This window comes from Pseudophryne corroboree, chromosome 4 (genome assembly GCF_028390025.1).
Source record: "Pseudophryne corroboree isolate aPseCor3 chromosome 4, aPseCor3.hap2, whole genome shotgun sequence".
Lineage (NCBI taxonomy): Eukaryota > Metazoa > Chordata > Amphibia > Anura > Myobatrachidae > Pseudophryne > Pseudophryne corroboree.
The window spans coordinates 760,469,326-760,491,749 of record NC_086447.1 but is presented as its reverse complement, the minus strand read 5'-3'; positions in this window follow the sequence as shown (position 1 = coordinate 760,491,749).

Below are 22,424 nucleotides of genomic sequence, written 5' to 3'. Positions count from 1 at the left end.
CGCCACAAGCCCCGGAGCCGGCCCTGACCCCCATACTGCGGTAAGCCACAGAACATGAGAAATACAGTCAGGCTCATGACACATATGAGGCCACTTTCATAATTATTTACAGGGCCACTTTTAGTTCTCAATCCGCCAGTTCCCAGGATAGTCCTAAATGTATGTCCTCATGAAATAGAATGAGTGTGCATTAAATCTACATGGTTTTGAGAAGGTGTCCTTACTTGTTGTAAGGATACAGATTCTCTGATCACTCAGGTAAACAGTTTAGTAAAATGGCAATTGCCCTTTATTGTAAATATACACACACAGTACACAGTAACATTAACAATTGCAAGCCAGGATAGTATCTTAATTACTAAGTCCCCACAGTAGTATGTGATTACAGACACCTGCTTACTCTTGCTGTTACATGCTGGTAGTATTCCTGTGTCTCCTGGCTTGGGATACCAGCTCACACGTTGTCCTTCGTCACGGATTCTCGCCACTGACAGCACCGCAACCTCTAGTCAGCGACTGCACTTCAGAAGTACATCCACTCTCTGACCCCTGTGCAGATCTCTCTTCCACCAGTAGAGCTCACTGCTCTTTTTATACCCTACCCTGTCTATTCATAACACAAGCAGGTCAGTGAGGAGGTCACAGAGGAGTGGAGACGAGGTGTCTGGGCTCCTGTACACAATGGGCTGAAACTCAGAAAATTAGACTATTGTGCAAAAGTTCATTTATTTCAGTAATTCAACTTAAAAGGTGAAACTAATATATTATATAGACTCATTACATGCAAAGTGAGATATTTCAACCCTTTATTTGTTATCATTTTGATGATTGTGGCTTACACCTTAAGAAAACCCCAAATTCAAAATCTCAGAGAATTAGAATATTACATAAAATCAATAAAAAAATGATTTTAAGTACAGAAATGTCGGCCCTCTGAAAATATAATCATGCATACATACTCAGTACTTGGTTTGGGCCCCTTTTGCATGAATTACTGCCTCAATGTGGCGTGGCATGGATTCTATCAGCCTGTGGCAGTGGCGGAACAAGCAAGCGGTGGGCCCAGGTGCGACAAAATGCTTTGGCCCCCCCCCCCATCCCATCCAAGTCCACCCCATGGGCAGTGCGCGTCGTAGGCGCGCTCAAAAATACATAGTGGCGTGGCTTCGTGGGGAAGGGGTGTGTCCACAAAATAATACCAATTCATAAAACGGTGCACAGTAATCTCCATTCTTCAAATTACGCCGCACAGTAGCACCACTACACCAGGTAGAGACCCTTTTACACCTTACAGCGAACAGATTCCCCTTTTTACACATAACGGCAGACAGCGTGCCCTCGTTACACATAGCGGCAGACAGCGTGCACTTTTTACACATTACGGCAGACAGCGTCCCCATTTTACACATTACGGCAGACAGCATACACTTTTTACACATAATGGCAGACAGCGTGCCCTCGTTACACATAGCGGCAGACAGCATCCCCTTTTTACACATTACGGCAGACAGCATACACTTTTTACACATAATGGCAGACAGCGTGCCCTCGTTACACATAGCGGCAGACAGCGTGCCCTCGTTACACATAGCGGCAGATAGCGTGCACTTTTTACACATTACGGCAGACAGCGTCCCCATTTTACACATTACGGCAGACAGCGTCCCCATTTTACACATAACGGCAGACAGCATACACTTTTTACACATAACGGCAGACAGCATCCCCATTTTACACATTACGGTAGACAGCATACACTTTTTACACATAACGGCAGACAGCGTGCCCTTTTTACACATTACGGCAGGCAGATTCTACCTTTTTACACATAGCGGCAGGCAGATTCCCCATTTTTATACATAGCGGCAGGCAGATTCCCCATTTTTACACATTGCGGCAGGCTGATTCCCCCTTTTTACACATTGCGGCAGGCAGATTCCCCATTTTTACATTGCGGCAGGCAGATTCCCCCTTTTTACACATTGCGGCAGGCAGATTCCCCATTTTTATACATAGCGGCAGGCAGATTCCCCATTTTTATACATAGCGGCAGGCAGTCCCCCCTTTTTACACATTGCGGCAGGCTGATTCCCCCTTTTTACACATTGCGGCAGGCAGTCCCAACAAATAAAAAAAGAAAGAGAAAGAAAGAAAGAAAGAAAGAAAGAAAGAAAGAAAGAAAGAAAGAAAGAAAGAAAGAAAGAAAGAAAGAAAAATTATACTTACCCTCTCTGTTGGCTCAGGCTCCTTGTGCAGCTTCCCGGGCAGTAGAGAAGAAGGAGGAGGGAGGTGGAGGAGGGAGCCGCAGCAGCGCTGTGTTATTGGTGGAGGCGCTGCTGCCCCTCTGCTTCACTATAGGCTGTTCTCAGAGACAGCCTATAGTGAAGCAGAGGAGCAGCAGCAGCAGCGCCTCCACCAGTACCAAAGCGCTGCTGCGGCTCCCTCCTTCACCTCCGTCCTCCACCTTACCCCCGTACCGCTGAAGTGCGCGCCGCTCCTCTCCTCTCTCTCCGGGCGGCTGTGCGCTGCGGGCAGCGGTTGCCCGCAGCGCACAGCGGCATGTAACGAGTCAGTTTGACTCATTACATGCTTGGGCCCCTGAACAGAGGCGGGCCCCAGTGCAACGCACTGCTTGCACTGCCGGTAGTTCCGCCTCTGGCCTGTGGCACTGCTGAGGTGTTATGGAAGACCAGGATGCTTCAATAGCGGCCTTCAGCTCTTCTGCATTGTTCGGTCTCATGTCTCTCATCTTTCTCTCGGCAATGCCCCATAGACTCTCTTTTTTCTTTAGTCCAGGTAAGACGCTTCTGATGTTACATATCGGCAATTAGTGAAGTCCATGAGTAGGACCAGGGATAGGAAAGTAACCACGTGGCGTTTACCACTGTGCGACATGAGTTGTAGGCTGTGTCGTCACACTTGTGATTTAGGAATTTTGGCAGAGTGTATATATGACTCTGAGGAGCACAACAGACTGGCCAAACTATTTAATTACTGACTTTGGGTCACTTTGTAATCTTTGGCTAATACTTGGTATTTTATTAGTAACCATGGGGGTCATTCCGAGTTGATCGTAGCTGTGCTAAATTTGGCACAGCTACGATCATGAACTTAGACATGCGGGGGGATGCCCAGCACAGGGCTAGCCCGCCCCGCATGTCAGTGTCGGACCCCCCCGCACAAATACAAAAGCATCGCACAGCGGCGATGCTCTTGTATTTGAGGAGTAACTTCAGGCCAGCCGCAGGAGTTGTGTGTAGCTGCCGCCGGCTGCAGCGGCTGCGTGAGACATTACGCAGCCGCCATGGCACGCCCCCCCCCCAACGGTCCGGCCTCACCTGCGTTGGCCGGACCGCGCCTACTAAACGGTGGCTTAACGCCGTCGTTCAGCCCCCTCCCGCCCAGTGACCGCCTCTGTCTCAGAGGCGATCGCTAGGCAACGTCGACTGCCATGCGCCGGTGCACTGCAGCGCCGGCGCAGTTCCGACCCGATCGCTGCGTTGCGACAAACTGCAGCGAGCGATAGGGTCGGAATGACCCCCCATATTCAGTCAGTTAGAGGAGAAACCCAAACATTTATAACCATTATATATTGTAGAATTGTACTAAACTCCTGTGTTGTTTTCCTTTTCTCTTTTTTTACCGTGTATATATGAAAAGAGAGGTACTATATAGTTTTTACAAATAACAGAAAATGAGTCTTCATGGTGTACTGATTAGAACTGACTAACTTTAGGGATGACGTTCCAATATTTTGCAGGTTATTATCTAGCACAAAATAAAGCCAAAGAAAAAAGTGTTTTAGTGTGGCTAAAACCTGATAATTCCTGCAACCATTATTGCATCGCTAAAATAACACCATGTATTCCTTACATGACAGATCATATAATTCATCTGAGTCATAGCTTTATGCTCTGCTTGACATCTTTTATCAATATATGGTTAAATCTATGTTGTGTAATGGAAACTTACATTTTAACTGTTGTATATCTTCAGCTTTGTCTGCTTCATAACAATCTAGTTTAAATTGCCAGTGGTGTCTTTATTGTGTGTGGTATGCAAACCGTCCCAAACAGAGCTGCCATCAAGGGGGTGCCCTGTGTACACTTGTCCCGGCCACTCTGACAGAGAGTGGAGGGCCCAGGCTGCTCAAACATCCCGCCGTCGCTATTCCCGGGACTGACCGCGGCTACTAACAAACACCCTAAACAGCCCTTCTAATCCCGGACGCCGGTGAGACTGCCTGAGGTCGCCGCCACTCCCCTTCTCCTGAGGTTGTCATCGGCGGGCTGCTCCCCTCTGCCCACTACCACCTGCCGCAGATCCTAATAAGCAAGCTGCAGCTTACTGTTTGATAAAGTTTGTTGGAGCCGGATGCGGCGTCACGCCACACCAGTGAAGAGAAGAGGAGCCGCTGCGTTGGACTCCGGACTGAAGAGCTCAGGACAGGAGCAGACAGAGTGGGAGAGAGGACGCTCAGGATGTATTTTTTAGAGATGAGCGGGTTCGGTTCCTCGGAATCCGAACCCCCCCGAACTTCACGCTTTTTACACGGGTCCGAGGCAGACTCGGATCTTCCCGCCTTGCTCGGCTAACCCGAGCGCGCCCGAACGTCATCATCCCGCTGTCGGATTCTCGCGAGGCTCGTATTCTATCGCGAGACTCGGATTCTATATAAGGAGCCGCGCGTCGCCGCCATTTTCACACGTGCAATGAGATTGATAGGGAGAGGACGTGGCTGGTGTCATCTCCGTTTAGATAGAGAGTGAGACACTTGATTTACTGGAGCATTAGGAGTACTCAGAGAGTGCAGAGTTTTGCTGATAGTTATACTAGTGGTGACCACCAGTTTTATTTATTATTTAATATAATCCGTTCTCTGCCTGAAAAAAAACGATACACAGTCACATACCATATCTGTGCTCAGCCTCAGTGTGCTGCATGATAATATCATCTATGTATATCTGACTGTGCTGAGTAGTGCTCACTACTCACACAGCTTAATTGTGGGGGAGACTGGGGAGCAGTTATAGCAGGAGTACATATTTAACAGTGCACACTTTTGCTGCCAGAGTGCCAGTGTGACTGACCAGCAGTGACCACCAGTATATTGTCTGCCTGAAAAAGTTAAACACTCGTGTGGTGTTTTTTTTTTTTATTCTATATATAAACGCATTCTGCTGACAGTGTCCAGCAGGTCCGTCATTCATTATATTTCTATCTTCTTCATACTAGTAGTTTAGGAGTCTGCAGTGCTGACAGTGTCCAGCAGGTCCGTCATTATACAATATATACCTGTCCTGCAGTAGTGATATATATATATTTTTTATATCATTATCATCCAGTCTATACTAGCAGACGCAGTACGGTAGTCCACGGCTGTAGCTACCTCTGTGTCGGCAGTCGCTCGTCCATAATTGTATACCTACCTGTGGTGGTTTTTTTTTTTTTCTATCTTCTTCATACTAGTAGTTTAGGAGTCTGCAGTGCTGACAGTGTCCAGCAGGTCCGTCATTATACAATATATACCTGTCCTGCAGTAGTGATATATATATATTTTTTATATCATTATCATCCAGTCTATACTAGCAGACGCAGTACGGTAGTCCACGGCTGTAGCTACCTCTGTGTCGGCAGTCGCTCGTCCAGAATTGTATACCTACCTGTGGTGGTTTTTTTTTTCTATCTTCTTCATACTAGTAGTTTAGGAGTCTGCAGTGCTGACAGTGTCCAGCAGGTCCGTCATTATACAATATATACCTGTCCTGCAGTAGTGATATATATATATTTTTTATATCATTATCATCCAGTCTATACTAGCAGACGCAGTACGGTAGTCCACGGCTGTAGCTACCTCTGTGTCGGCAGTCGCTCGTCCATAATTGTATACCTACCTGTGGTGGTTTTTTTTTTTCTATCTTCTTCATACTAGTAGTTTAGGAGTCTGCAGTGCTGACAGTGTCCAGCAGGTCCGTCATTATACAATATATACCTGTCCTGCAGTAGTGATATATATATATTTTTTATATCATTATCATCCAGTCTATACTAGCAGACGCAGTACGGTAGTCCACGGCTGTAGCTACCTCTGTGTCGGCAGTCGCTCGTCCATAATTGTATACCTACCTGTGGTGGTTTTTTTTTTTCTATCTTCTTCATACTAGTAGTTTAGGAGTCTGCAGTGCTGACAGTGTCCAGCAGGTCCGTCATTATACAATATATATACCTGTCCTGCAGTAGTGATATATATATATATTTTATATCATTATCATCCAGTCTATACTAGCAGACGCAGTACGGTAGTCCACGGCTGTAGCTACCTCTGTGTCGGCAGTCGCTCGTCCATAATTGTATACCTACCTGTGGTGGTTTTTTTTTTTTCTATCTTCTTCATACTAGTAGTTTAGGAGTCTGCAGTGCTGACAGTGTCCAGCAGGTTCGTCATTATACAATATATACCTGTCCTGCAGTAGTGATATATATATATTTTTTATATCATTATCATCCAGTCTATACTAGCAGACGCAGTACGGTAGTCCACGGCTGTAGCTACCTCTGTGTCGGCAGTCGCTCGTCCATAATTGTATACCTACCTGTGGTGGTTTTTTTTTTTCTATCTTCTTCATACTAGTAGTTTAGGAGTCTGCAGTGCTGACAGTGTCCAGCAGGTCCGTCATTATACAATATATACCTGTCCTGCAGTAGTGATATATATATATATTTTTTATATCATTATCATCCAGTCTATACTAGCAGACGCAGTACGGTAGTCCACGGCTGTAGCTACCTCTGTGTCGGCAGTCGCTCGTCATCCATAAGTATACTAGTATCCATCCATCTCCATTGTTTACCTGAGGTGCCTTTTAGTTGTGCCTATTAAAATATGGAGAACAAAAATGTTGAGGTTCCAAAAATAGGGAAAGATCAAGATCCACTTCCACCTCGTGCTGAAGCTGCTGCCACTAGTCATGGCCGAGACGATGAAATGCCATCAACGTCGTCTGCCAAGGCCGATGCCCAATGTCATAGTACAGAGCATGTAAAATCCAAAACACCAAATATCAGTAAAAAAAGGACTCCAAAACCTAAAATAAAATCGTCGGAGGAGAAGCGTAAACTTGCCAATATGCCATTTACCACACGGAGTGGCAAGGAACGGCTGAGGCCCTGGCCTATGTTCATGGCTAGTGGTTCAGCTTCACATGAGGATGGAAGCACTCAGCCTCTCGCTAGAAAAATGAAAAGACTTAAGCTGGCAAAAGCACAGCAAAGAACTGTGCGTTCTTCGAAATCACAAATCCACAAGGAGAGTCCAATTGTGTCGGTTGCGATGCCTGAACTTCCCAACACTGGACGTGAAGAGCATGCGCCTTCCACCATTTGCACGCCCCCTGCAAGTGCTGGAAGGAGCACCCGCAGTCCAGTTCCTGATAGTCAGATTGAAGATGTCAGTGTTGAAGTACACCAGGATGAGGAGGATATGGGTGTTGCTGGCGCTGGGGAGGAAATTGACCAGGAGGATTCTGATGGTGAGGTGGTTTGTTTAAGTCAGGCACCCGGGGAGACACCTGTTGTCCGTGGGAGGAATAGGGCCATTGACATGCCTGGTGAAAATACCAAAAAAATCAGCTCTTCGGTGTGGAAGTATTTCAACAGAAATGCGGACAACATTTGTCAAGCCGTGTGTTGCCTTTGTCAAGCTGTAATAAGTAGGGGTAAGGACGTTAACCACCTCGGAACATCCTCCCTTATACGTCACCTGCAGCGCATTCATCATAAGTCAGTGACAAGTTCAAAAACTTTGGGCGACAGCGGAAGCAGTCCACTGACCAGTAAATCCCTTCCTCTTGTAACCAAGCTCACGCAAACCACCCCACCAACTCCCTCAGTGTCAATTTCCTCCTTCCCCAGGAATGCCAATAGTCCTGCAGGCCATGTCACTGGCAATTCTGACGAGTCCTCTCCTGCCTGGGATTCCTCCGATGCATCCTTGCGTGTAACGCCTACTGCTGCTGGCGCTGCTGTTGTTGCTGCTGGGAGTCGATGGTCATCCCAGAGGGGAAGTCGTAAGACCACTTTTACTACTTCCACCAAGCAATTGACTGTCCAACAGTCCTTTGCGAGGAAGATGAAATATCACAGCAGTCATCCTACTGCAAAGCGGATAACTGAGGCCTTGGCATCCTGGGCGGTGAGAACCGTGGTTCCGGTATCCATCATTACTGCAGAGCCAACTATAGACTTGTTTGAGGTACTGTGTCCCCGGTACCAAATACCATCTAGGTTCCATTTCTCTAGGCAGGCGATACCGAAAATGTACACAGACCTCAGAAAAAGACTCACCAGTGTCCTAAAAAATGCAGTTGTACCCAATGTCCACTTAACCACGGACATGTGGACAAGTGGAGCAGGGCAGACTCAGGACTATATGACTGTGACAGCCCACTGGGTAGATGTATGGACTCCCGCCGCAAGAACAGCAGCGGCGGCACCAGTAGCAGCATCTCGCAAACGCCAACTCTTTCCTAGGCAGGCTACGCTTTGTATCACCGGTTTCCAGAATACGCACACAGCTAAAAACCTCTTACGGCAACTGAGGAAGATCATCGCAGAATGGCTTACCCCAATTGGACTCTCCTGTGGATTTGTGGCATCGGACAGAAGACTGGAGCAACACCAAAAACGCCTGAACCTGCCCTGCCATCATCTGAAGCAAGAAGTGGTAACGAGGTGGAATTCAACCCTCTATATTAGGGGTGGGCAAAATACGGCCCGTGGGCCGGATGCGGCCCGCAAACCAATCCTGGCCAGCCCACTGCCTCCCAACAGGGAGCAATGACAAGCGGCCCGACCGGCTGAGCTGCTTGTCATTGCTCTGCACTGCAGTACCTCCAAGCTGCCAGCGGCGCCTCTCTCCCCTGCTGCTCCTGCTGCTGCGTTGTAGCAGCCTCCTCCAGAGTCCCCAGTGACAACGGCTGTGTTCAGCTGAGAAGGGGGCGGGGCTACGTGCCGGTGAGGGGGCGGGGCTACACGGGACCTCAGGGGGCGGAGCTACACGGGACAAGAGCCAGACTGCTACAGATCCATCCTTCCTGCCACTGCCAGCCAGATCAGTAAGTTAATGGGAAAAGTGAAAGAAAGAGTGTGTGTGTGTGTGTGTGTGTGTGTGTGTGTGTGTGTGTGTGTGTCAGACTGTTTTTAGGTTTGGGGGAGAGATCTTTAGCTCTCGCTGTACCAACCCCTTCTGTCACCATGTCACCCCCATGTTCTGTCACTATGTCCCCCCCCCCGTGTATTGTCACTGTGTCACCCTTCCGTGTTCTGTCACTGTTTCACCCCCCCGTGTTCTGTCACCGTGTCACCCCCACCGTGTTCTGTCACTGTGTCACCCCCGTGTTCTGTCACTATGTCACACCCCCCGTGTTCTGTCACTGTGTCGCCCCCCCCCGTGTTCTGTCACTGTCACACCCCCCATGTTCTGTCACTGTGTCACCCCCCGTGTTCTGTCACTGTCACACCCCCCGTGTTCTGTCACTGTGTCACACCCCCCGTGTTCTGTCACTACGTCACACCCCCCGTGTTCTGTCACTATGTCACCCCCCCGTGTTCTGTCACTGTGTCACCTCCCCGTGTTCTGTCACTATGTCACCCCTCCGTGTTCTGTCACTGTGTCACCTCCCCGTGTTCTGTCACTGTGTCACACACCCCGTGTTCTGTCACTGTCACCTCCCCGTGTTCTGTCGCTGTCAACCCCACCATGTTCTGTCACCATGTCACACCCCCGTGTTCTGTCACTGTCACCCCCACCATGTTCTGTCACCCCCCTCCCCGTGTTCTTTCACTGTGTCACCCCCACCGTGTTCTGTCACTGTGTCACACATCCGTGTTCTTTCACTGTCACCCCCACCGTGTTCTGTCACTGTGTCACCTCCCCGTGTTCTGTCGCTGTCAACCCCACCATGTTCTGTCACCATGTCACACCCCCGTGTTCTGTCACTGTCACCCCCACCGTGTTCTGTCACCCCCCCTCCCCGTGTTCTTTCACTGTGTCACACCCCCCGTGTTCTGTCACCGTGTCACACATCCGTGTTCTGTCACTGTCACCCCCACCGTGTTCTGTCACTGTGTCACACCCCCCGTGTTCTGTCACTGTCACCCCCCTCCCCGTGTTCTGTCACCGTGTCACCCCCACCATGTTCTGTCACTGTCACCCCCCCCTCCCCATGTTCTTTCACTGTGTCACACCTCCCGTGTTCTGTCACCGTGTCACACATCCGTGTTCTGTCACTGTCACCCCCCCCTCCCCGTGTTCTGTCACCGTGTCATCTCCACCGTGTTCTGTCACCGTGTCACACACCCGTGTTCTGTCACTGTCACCCCCCCCTCCCCGTGTTCTGTCAGTGTGTCACACCCCCCATGTTCTGTCACCGTGTCACCCCCACCGTTTTCTGTCACTGCGTCACCCCCCCCCCCGTGTTCTGTCACTCCCACCGTGTTCTGTCACCGTGTCACCCCCACCGTGTTCTGTCACTGTGTCACCCCCACCGTGTTCTGTCACCGTGTCACACCTTTCCCCAGGGTCCATAAGACACTGGATAATTTGCTTGCTGCACAATAATTATCCTAAATAAAATGTTAATGTGTAAAAAGGCTCTCTACCTGCCGTAATGTGTGTAAAAGGGGCTCTACCTGGTGTAATGTGTGTAAGTGGCGCTGTGTGGCGCAATTTGAATAATGGAGACTATTGTGCAGATTATATGAATCTGTATTATTTTTTGCCCACACCCCTTCCATATGAAGCCACGTCCCTATATTTTTGGCAAGTGGGGCAAGCTGCTATTTTGTATGTGGCCCTCGGATCCTGACAGGAAATGTCAAGTGGCCCCTCAGCTGAAATAATTGCCCACCCCTGCTCTATATGCTTCAGAGGTTGGAGGAGCAGCAAAAGGCCATTCAAGCCTATACAACTGAGCACGATATAGGAGGTGGAATGCACCTGTCTCAAGCGCAGTGGAAAATGATTTCAACGTTGTGCAAGGTTCTGCAACCTTTTGAACTTGCCACACGTGAAGTCAGTTCAGACACTGCCAGCCTGAGTCAGGTCATTCCCCTCATCAGGCTTTTGCAGAAGAAGCTGGAGACATTGAAGGAGGAGCTAACACAGAGCGATTCTGCTAGGCATGTGGGACTTGTGGATGGAGCCCTTAATTCGCTTAACAAGGATTCACGGGTGGTCAATCTGTTGAAATCAGAGCACTACATTTTGGCCACCATGCTCGATCCTAGATTTAAAACCTACGTTGTATCTCTCTTTCCGGCAGACACAAGTCTGCAGGGGTTCAAAGAACTGCTGGTGAGAAAATTGTCAAGTCAAGCGGAACGCGACCTGTCAACATCTCCTCCTTCACATTCTCCCGCAACTGGGGGTGCGAGGAAAAGACTCAGAATTCCGAGTCCACCCGCTGGCGGTGATGCAGGGCAGTCTGGAGCGACTGCTGATGCTGACATCTGGTCCGGACTGAAGGACCTGCCAACGATTACGGACATGTCGTCTACTGTCACTGCATATGATTCTCTCCCCATTGAAAGAATGGTGGAGGATTATATGAGTGACCGCATCCAAGTAGGCACGTCAGACAGTCCGTACGTATACTGGCAGGAAATGAGGCAATTTGGAGGCCCTTGCACAAACTGGCTTTATTCTACCTAAGTTGCCCTCCCACAAGTGTGTACTCCGAAAGAGTGTTTAGTGCCGCCGCTCACCTTGTCAGCAATCGGCGTACGAGGTTACTTCCAGAAAATGTGGAGAAGATGATGTTCATTAAAATGAATTATAATCAATTCCTCCATGGAGACAATCACCAGCAGCAATTGCCTCCACAAAGTACACAGGGAGCTGTGATGGTGGATTCCAGTGGGGACGAATTGATAATCTGTGAGGAGGGGGATATACACGATGATGAATCGGAGGATGATGATGAGGTGGACATCTTGCCTCTGTAGAGCCAGTTTGTGCAAGGAGAGATTAATTGCTTCTTTTTTGGTGGGGGTCCAAACCAACCAGTCATTTCAGTCACAGTCGTGTGGCAGACCCTGTCACTGAAATGATGGGTTGGTTAAAGTGTGCATGTCCTGTTTATACAACATAAGGGTGGGTGGGAGGGCCCAAGGAAAATTCCATCTTGCACCTCTTTTTTCTTTCATTTTTCTTTGCGTCATGTGCTGTTTGAGGGGTGTTTTTTGGAAGGGCCATCCTGCGTGACACTGCAGTGCCACTCCTAGATGGGCCAGGTGTTTGTGTCGGCCACTAGGGTCGCTGAGCTTAGTCACACAGCTACCTCATTGCGCCTCTTTTTTTCTTTGCGTCATGTGCTGTTTGGGGAGTGTTTTTTGGAAGGGCCATCCTGCCTGACACTGCAGTGCCACTCCTAGATGGGCCAGGTGTTTGTGTCGGCCACTAGGGTCGCTGAGCTTACTCACACAGCTACCTCATTGCGCCTCTTTTTTTCTTTGCGTCATGTGCTGTTTGGGGAGTGTTTTTTGGAAGGGCCATCCTGCGTGACACTGCAGTGCCACTCCTAGATGGGCCAGGTGTTTGTGTCGGCCACTAGGGTCGCTTAGCTTACTCACACAGCTACCTCATTGCGCCTCTTTTTTTTCTTCTTTGCGTCATGTGCTGTTTGGGGAGTATTTTTTGGAAGGGCCATCCTGCCTGACACTGCAGTGCCACTCCTAGATGGGCCAGGTGTTTGTGTCGGCCACTTGGGTCGCTGAGCTTAGTCACACAGCTACCTCATTGCGCCTCTTTTTTTCTTTGCGTCATGTGCTGTTTGGGGAGTGTTTTTTGGAAGGGCCATCCTGCGTGACACTGCAGTGCCACTCCTAGATGGGCCAGGTGTTTGTGTCGGCCACTTGGGTCGCTGAGCTTAGTCATCCAGCGACCTCGGTGCAAATTTTAGGACTAAAAATAATATTGTGAGGTGTGAGGTGTTCAGAATAGACTGAAAATGAGTGGAAATTATGGTTATTGAGGTTAATAATACTTTGGGATCAAAATGACCCCCAAATTCTATGATTTAAGCTGTTTTTTAGGGTTTTTTGAAAAAAACACCCGAATCCAAAACACACCCGAATCCGACAAAAAAAATTCGGTGAGGTTTTGCCAAAACGCGTTCGAACCCAAAACACGGCCGCGGAACCGAACCCAAAACCAAAACACAAAACCCGAAAAATTTCCGGTGCACATCTCTAGTATTTTTAAGTATGTAATGTATGTGTTTGTGTGATTGTTGTGACTCTGAGAAGGGGGCCCGGGGATGGCTGTCATGTCATCAATACAAAGGAAAGGACTGGAGGAGGACACACAGGGCCTCATGATTTAAGTGTTTTAATGTTTTCAAGAAATTTGTTTATTGATTTTCAGCACTATCCAATGAGATTAAACAGATTCATTGTACATTATAAATCGCCACTAACAACTAGTACTGTAAAAGCAAAAACTAAACACAGCCTCGGTGACAAGAAGATGTTTTGATATTGGAGGTAATTCTGAGTAGAGATGAGCGGGTTCGGTTCCTCGGAATCCGAACCCGCCCGAACTTCATGTTTTTTTACACGGGTCCGAGCGACTCGGATCTTCCCGCCTTGCTCGGTTAACCCGAGCGCGCCCGAACGTCATCATAATGCTGTCGGATTCTCGCGAGGCTCGGATTCTATCGCGAGACTCGGATTCTATATAAGGAGCCGCGCGTCACCGCCATTTTTCACACGTGCATTGAGATTCATAGGGAGAGGACGTGTCTGGCGTCCTCTCCGTTTATAGAGATTCGAGAAGAGAGTGAGACAGAGAGAGACACAGTAGTAATTTGGGGAGCATTAGGAGGAGTACTACTACTACTAGTACTTGCTGAAGTGATAGAGAGAGATAGTGTGACTGTATTATCTGACTTGTGGGGGAGACACTGACAGTGGGGAGCAGTTAGAGTCTGACAGCAGGACTCAGGACTCAGGAGTACATATAACGTACAGTGCACACTTTTGCTGCCAGAGTGCCAGCCACACTGCCATTGTTTGTGACCACACTGACCACCAGTATAATATATATTGTGATTGTCTGCTTAGGACTCAGGAGTACTACTTGCAAGTTGCTGATAGTATGACCAGTGACCTGACCACCAGTTTAATAAATCACCACCAGTTTATGAGTTTAATATATATTATATATATATATATATATATATATATAATTGTATATAATATATATATAATATTGTATACCACCTAGCACCTACCCGTGTTTTTTTTTTTTTTCTTTCTTCTTTATACATACTACTATTAGAGATGAGCGGGTTCGGTTTCTTTGAATCCGAACCCGCACGAACTTCACTTTTTTTTTCACGGGTCCGAGCGACTCGGATCTTCCCGCCTTGCTCGGTTAACCCGAGCGCGCCCGAACGTCATCATGACGCTGTCGGATTCTCGCGAGACTCGGATTCTATATAAGGAGCCGCGCGTCGCCGCCATTTTCACACGTGCATTGAGATTGATAGGGAGAGGACGTGGCTGGCGTCCTCTCCATTAGAATAGATTAGAAGAGAGAGAGAGAGAGAGAGATTGTGCAGACAGAGTTTACCACAGTGACCAGTGCAGTTGTTGTTAAGTTAACTTTTATTTAATATATCCGTTCTCTGCTATATCCGTTCTCTGCCTGAAAAAAACGATACACAGCAGTCACACAGTGTGACTCAGTCTGTGTGCACTCAGCTCAGCCCAGTGTGCTGCACATCAATGTATAAAAGCTTATAATAATTGTGGGGGAGACTGGGGAGCACTGCAGGTTGTTATAGCAGGAGCCAGGAGTACATAATATTATATTAATTTAAAATTAAACAGTGCACACTTTTGCTGCAGGAGTGCCACTGCCAGTGTGACTAGTGGTGACCAGTGCCTGACCACCAGTATAGTAGTATATTGTTGTATACTATCTCTTTATCAACCAGTCTATATTAGCAGCAGACACAGTACAGTGCGGTAGTTCACGGCTGTGGCTACCTCTGTGTCGGCAGTCGGCACTCGGCAGGCAGTCCGTCCATCCATAATTGTATAATTATATACCACCTAACCGTGGTATTTTTTTTTCTTTCTTTATACCGTCGTCATAGTCATACTAGTTGTTACGAGTATACTACTATCTCTTTATCAACCAGTGTACAGTGCGGTAGTTCACGGCTGTGGCTACCTCTGTGTCGGCAGTCGGCAGGCAGTCCGTCCATCCATAATTGTATTATTATAATATATACCACCTAACCGTGGTTTTTTTTTCATTCTTTATACCGTCATAGTGTCATACTAGTTGTTACGAGTATACTACTATCTCTTTATCAACCAGTGTACAGTGCGGTAGTTCACGGCTGTGGCTACCTCTGTGTCGGCAGTCGGCAGGCAGTCCGTCCATCCATAATTGTATTATAATATATACCACCTAACCGTGGTTTTTTTTTCATTCTTTATACCGTCATAGTGTCATACTAGTTGTTACGAGTATACTACTATCTCTTTATCAACCAGTGTACAGTGCGGTAGTTCACGGCTGTGGCTACCTCTGTGTCGGCAGTCGGCAGGCAGTCCGTCCATCCATAATTGTATTATAATATATACCACCTAACCGTGGTTTTTTTTTCATTCTTTATACCGTCATAGTCAGTCATACTAGTTGTTACGAGTATACTACTATCTCTTTATCAACCAGTGTACAGTGCGGTAGTTCACGGCTGTGGCTACCTCTGTGTCGGCACTCGGCAGGCAGTCCGTCCATCCATAATTGTATTATAATATATACCACCTAACCGTGGTTTTTTTTCCATTCTTTATACCGTCATAGTGTCATACTAGTTGTTACGAGTATACTACTATCTCTTTATCAACCAGTGTACAGTGCGGTAGTTCACGGCTGTGGCTACCTCTGTGTCGGCAGTCGGCAGGCAGTCCGTCCATCCATAATTGTATTATAATATATACCACCTAACCGTGGTTTTTTTTTCATTCTTTATACCGTCATAGTGTCATACTAGTTGTTACGAGTATACTACTATCTCTTTATCAACCAGTGTACAGTGCGGTAGTTCACGGCTGTGGCTACCTCTGTGTCGGCAGTCGGCAGGCAGTCCGTCCATCCATAATTGTATTATAATATATACCACCTAACCGTGGTTTTTTTTTCATTCTTTATACCGTCATAGTCAGTCATACTAGTTGTTACGAGTATACTACTATCTCTTTATCAACCAGTGTACAGTGCGGTAGTTCACGGCTGTGGCTACCTCTGTGTCGGAACTCGGCAGGCAGTCCGTCCATCCATAATTGTATTACAATATATACCACCTAACCGTGGTTTTTTTATACCACCTAACCGTGGCAGTCCGTCCATAATTGTATACTAGTATCCAATCCATCCATCTCCATTGTTTACCTGAGGTGCCTTTTAGTTCTGCCTATAAAATATGGAGAACAAAAAAGTTGAGGTTCCAAAATTAGGGAAAGATCAAGATCCACTTCCACCTCGTGCTGAAGCTGCTGCCACTAGTCATGGCCGAGACGATGAAATGCCAGCAACGTCGTCTGCCAAGGCCGATGCCCAATGTCATAGTACAGAGCATGTCAAATCCAAAACACCAAATATCAGAAAAAAAAGGACTCCAAAACCTAAAATAAAATTGTCGGAGGAGAAGCGTAAACTTGCCAATATGCCATTTACCACACGGAGTGGCAAGGAACGGCTGAGGCCCTGGCCTATGTTCATGGCTAGTGGTTCAGCTTCACATGAGGATGGAAGCACTCAGCCTCTCGCTAGAAAACTGAAAAGACTCAAGCTGGCAAAAGCACCGCAAAGAACTGTGCGTTCTTTGAAATCCCAAATCCACAAGGAGAGTCCAATTGTGTCGTTTGCGATGCCTGACCTTCCCAACACTGGACGTGAAGAGCATGCGCCTTCCACTATTTGCATGCCCCCTGCAAGTGCTGGAAGGAGCACCCGCAGTCCAGTTCCTGATAGTCAGATTGAAGATGTCAGTGTTGAAGTACACCAGGATGAGGAGGATATGGGTGTTGCTGGCGCTGGGGAGGAAATTGACCAGAAGGATTCTGATGGTGAGGTGGTTTGTTTAAGTCAGGCACCCGGGGAGACACCTGTTGTCCGTGGGAGGAATATGGCCGTTGACATGCCAGGTGAAAATACCAAAAAAATCAGCTCTTCGGTGTGGAGGTATTTCACCAGAAATGCGGACAACAGGTGTCAAGCCGTGTGTTCCCTTTGTCAAGCTGTAATAAGTAGGGGTAAGGACGTTAACCACCTCGGAACATCCTCCCTTATACGTCACCTGCAGCGCATTCATAATAAGTCAGTGACAAGTTCAAAAACTTTGGGTGACAGCGGAAGCAGTCCACTGACCAGTAAATCCCTTCCTCTTGTAACCAAGCTCACGCAAACCACCCCACCAACTCCCTCAGTGTCAATTTCCTCCTTCCCCAGGAATGCCAATAGTCCTGCAGGCCATGTCACTGGCAAGTCTGACGAGTCCTCTCCTGCCTGGGATTCCTCCGATGCATCCTTGCGTGTAACGCCTACTGCTGCTGGCGCTGCTGTTGTTGCCGCTGGGAGTCGATGGTCATCCCAGAGGGGAAGTCGTAAGCCCACTTGTACTACTTCCAGTAAGCAATTGACTGTTCAACAGTCCTTTGCGAGGAAGATGAAATATCACAGCAGTCATCCTACTGCAAAGCGGATAACTGAGTCCTTGACAACTATGTTGGTGTTAGACGTGCGTCCGGTATCCGCCGTTAGTTCACAGGGAACTAGACAATTTATTGAGGCAGTGTGCCCCCGTTACCAAATACCATCTAGGTTCCACTTCTCTAGGCAGGCGATACCGAGAATGTACACGGACGTCAGAAAAAGACTCACCAGTGTCCTAAAAAATGCAGTTGTACCCAATGTCCACTTAACCACGGACATGTGGACAAGTGGAGCAGGGCAGGGTCAGGACTATATGACTGTGACAGCCCACTGGGTAGATGTATGGACTCCCGCCGCAAGAACAGCAGCGGCGGCACCAGTAGCAGCATCTCGCAAACGCCAACTCTTTCCTAGGCAGGCTACGCTTTGTATCACCGCTTTCCAGAATACGCACACAGCTGAAAACCTCTTACGGCAACTGAGGAAGATCATCGCGGAATGGCTTACCCCAATTGGACTCTCCTGTGGATTTGTGGCATCGGACAACGCCAGCAATATTGTGTGTGCATTAAATATGGGCAAATTCCAGCACGTCCCATGTTTTGCACATACCTTGAATTTGGTGGTGCAGAATTTTTTAAAAAACGACAGGGGTGTGCAAGAGATGCTGTCGGTGGCCAGAAGAATTGCGGGACACTTTCGGCGTACAGGCACCACGTACAGAAGACTGGAGCACCACCAAAAACTACTGAACCTGCCCTGCCATCATCTGAAGCAAGAAGTGGTAACAAGGTGGAATTCAACCCTCTATATGCTTCAGAGGTTGGAGGAGCAGCAAAAGGCCATTCAAGCCTATACAATTGAGCACGATATAGGAGATGGAATGCACTTGTCTCAAGTGCAGTGGAGAATGATTTCAACGTTGTGCAAGGTTCTGATGCCCTTTGAACTTGCCACACGTGAAGTCAGTTCAGACACTGCCAGCCTGAGTCAGGTCATTCCCCTCATCAGGCTTTTGCAGAAGAAGCTGGAGGCATTGAAGAAGGAGCTAACACGGAGCGATTCCGCTAGGCATGTGGGACTTGTGGATGCAGCCCTTAATTCGCTTAACAAGGATTCACGGGTGGTCAATCTGTTGAAATCAGAGCACTACATTTTGGCCACCGTGCTCGATCCTAGATTTAAAGCCTACCTTGGATCTCTCTTTCCGGCAGACACAGGTCTGCTGGGGTTGAAAGACCTGCTGGTGACAAAATTGTCAAGTCAAGCGGAACGCGACCTGTCAACATCTCCTCCTTCACATTCTCCCGCAACTGGGGGTGCGAGGAAAAGGCTCAGAATTCCGAGCCCACCCGCTGGCGGTGATGCAGGGCAGTCTGGAGCGACTGCTGATGCTGACATCTGGTCCGGACTGAAGGACCTGACAACGATTACGGACATGTCGTCTACTGTCACTGCATATGATTCTCTCAACATTGATAGAATGGTGGAGGATTATATGAGTGACCGCATCCAAGTAGGCACGTCACACAGTCCGTACTTATACTGGCAGGAAAAAGAGGCAATTTGGAGGCCCTTGCACAAACTGGCTTTATTCTACCTAAGTTGCCCTCCCACAAGTGTGTACTCCGAAAGAGTGTTTAGTGCCGCCGCTCACCTTGTCAGCAATCGGCGTACGAGGTTACATCCAGAAAATGTGGAGAAGATGATGTTCATTAAAATGAATTATAATCAATTCCTCCGCGGAGACATTGACCAGCAGCAATTGCCTCCACAAAGTACACAGGGAGCTGAGATGGTGGATTCCAGTGGGGACGAATTGATAATCTGTGAGGAGGGGGATGTACACGGTGATATATCGGAGGGTGAAGATGAGGTGGACATCTTGCCTCTGTAGAGCCAGTTTGTGCAAGGAGAGATTAATTGCTTCTTTTTTGGGGGGGGTCCAAACCAACCCGTCATATCAGTCACAGTCGTGTGGCAGACCCTGTCACTGAAATGATGGGTTGGTTAAAGTGTGCATGTCCTGTTTTGTTTATACAACATAAGGGTGGGTGGGAGGGCCCAAGGATAATTCCATCTTGCACCTCTTTTTTCTTTTCTTTTTCTTTGCATCATGTGCTGATTGGGGAGGGTTTTTTGGAAGGGACATCCTGCGTGACACTGCAGTGCCACTCCTAGATGGGCCCGGTGTTTGTGTCGGCCACTAGGGTCGCTAATCTTACTCACACAGCTACCTCATTGCGCCTCTTTTTTTCTTTGCGTCATGTGCTGTTTGGGGAGGGTTTTTTGGAAGGGACATCCTGCGTGACACTGCAGTGCCACTCCTAGATGTGCCCGGTGTTTGTGTCGGCCACTAGGGTCGCTAATCTTACTCACACAGTCAGCTACCTCATTGCGCCTCTTTTTTTCTTTGCGTCATGTGCTGTTTGGGGAGGGTTTTTTGGAAGGGCCATCCTGCGTGACACTGCAGTGCCACTCCTAGATGGGCCCGGTGTTTGTGTCGGCCACTAGGGTCGCTAATCTTACTCACACAGCTACCTCATTGCGCCTCTTTTTTTCTTTGCGTCATGTGCTGTTTGGGGAGGGTTTTTTGGAAGGGACATCCTGCGTGACACTGCAGTGCCACTCCTAGATGGGCCCGGTGTTTGTGTCGGCCACTAGGGTCGCTTATCTTACTCACACAGCGACCTCGGTGCAAATTTTAGGACTAAAAATAATATTGTGAGGTGTGAGGTATTCAGAATAGACTGAAAATGAGTGTAAATTATGGTTTTTGAGGTTAATAATACTTTGGGATCAAAATGACCCCCAAATTCTTTAATTTAAGCTGTTTTTTAGTGTTTTTGGAAAAAAACACCCGAATCCAAAACACACCCGAATCCGACAAAAATAATTCGGTGAGGTTTTGCCAAAACGCGTTCGAACCCAAAACACGGCCGCGGAACCGAACCCAAAACCAAAACACAAAACCCGAAAAATTTCAGGCGCTCATCTCTAACTACTATAGTAGCTTACTGTAGCAGTCTGCGGTGCTGCTGAGCTGACAGTGTCCAGCAGGTCCGTCATCAGTCATTACATAATAAATATATAATATATACCTGTCCGGCTGCAGTACTAGTGATATTATATATACATATATATTGATTTCATCTCATTATCATCCAGTCTATATTAGCAGCAGACACAGTACGTTAGTCCACGGCTGTAGCTACCTCTGTGTCGGCACTCGGCAGTCCATCCATAATTGTATACCACCTACCCGTGGTTGTTGTTTTTTTCTTTCTTCTTTATACATACTACTATAGTAGCTTACTGTAGCAGTCTGCGGTGCTGCTGAGCTGACAGTGTCCAGCAGGTCCGTCATCAGTCATTACATAATAAATATATAATATATACCTGTCCGGCTGCAGTACTAGTGATATTATATATACATATATATTGATTTCATCTCATTATCATCCAGTCTATATTAGCAGCAGACACAGTACGTTAGTCCACGGCTGTAGCTACCTCTGTGTCGGCACTCGGCAGTCCATCCATAATTGTATACCACCTACCCGTGGTTGTTGTTTTTTTCTTTCTTCTTTATACATACTACTATAGTAGCTTACTGTAGCAGTCTGCGGTGCTGCTGAGCTGACAGTGTCCAGCAGGTCCGTCATCAGTCATTACATAATAAATATATAATATATACCTGTCCGGCTGCAGTACTAGTGATATTATATATACATATATATTGATTTCATCTCATTATCATCCAGTCTATATTAGCAGCAGACACAGTACGTTAGTCCACGGCTGTAGCTACCTCTGTGTCGGCACTCGGCAGTCCATCCATAATTGTATACCACCTACCCGTGGTTGTTGTTTTTTTCTTTCTTCTTTATACATACTACTATAGTAGCTTACTGTAGCAGTCTGCGGTGCTGCTGAGCTGACAGTGTCCAGCAGGTCCGTCATCAGTCATTACATAATAAATATATAATATATACCTGTCCGGCTGCAGTACTAGTGATATTATATATACATATATATTGATTTCATCTCATTATCATCCAGTCTATATTAGCAGCAGACACAGTACGTTAGTCCACGGCTGTAGCTACCTCTGTGTCGGCACTCGGCAGTCCATCCATAATTGTATACCACCTACCCGTGGTTGTTGTTTTTTTCTTTCTTCTTTATACATACTACTATAGTAGCTTACTGTAGCAGTCTGCGGTGCTGCTGAGCTGACAGTGTCCAGCAGGTCCGTCATCAGTCATTACATAATAAATATATAATATATACCTGTCCGGCTGCAGTACTAGTGATATTATATATACATATATATTGATTTCATCTCATTATCATCCAGTCTATATTAGCAGCAGACACAGTACGGTAGTCCACGGCTGTAGCTACCTCTGTGTCGGCACTCGGCAGTCCATCCATAATTGTATACCACCTACCCGTGGTTGTTGTTTTTTTCTTTCTTCTTTATACATACTACTATAGTAGCTTACTGTAGCAGTCTGCGGTGCTGCTGAGCTGACAGTGTCCAGCAGGTCCGTCATCAGTCATTACATAATAAATATATAATATATACCTGTCCGGCTGCAGTACTAGTGATATTATATATACATATATATTGATTTCATCTCATTATCATCCAGTCTATATTAGCAGCAGACACAGTACGGTAGTCCAC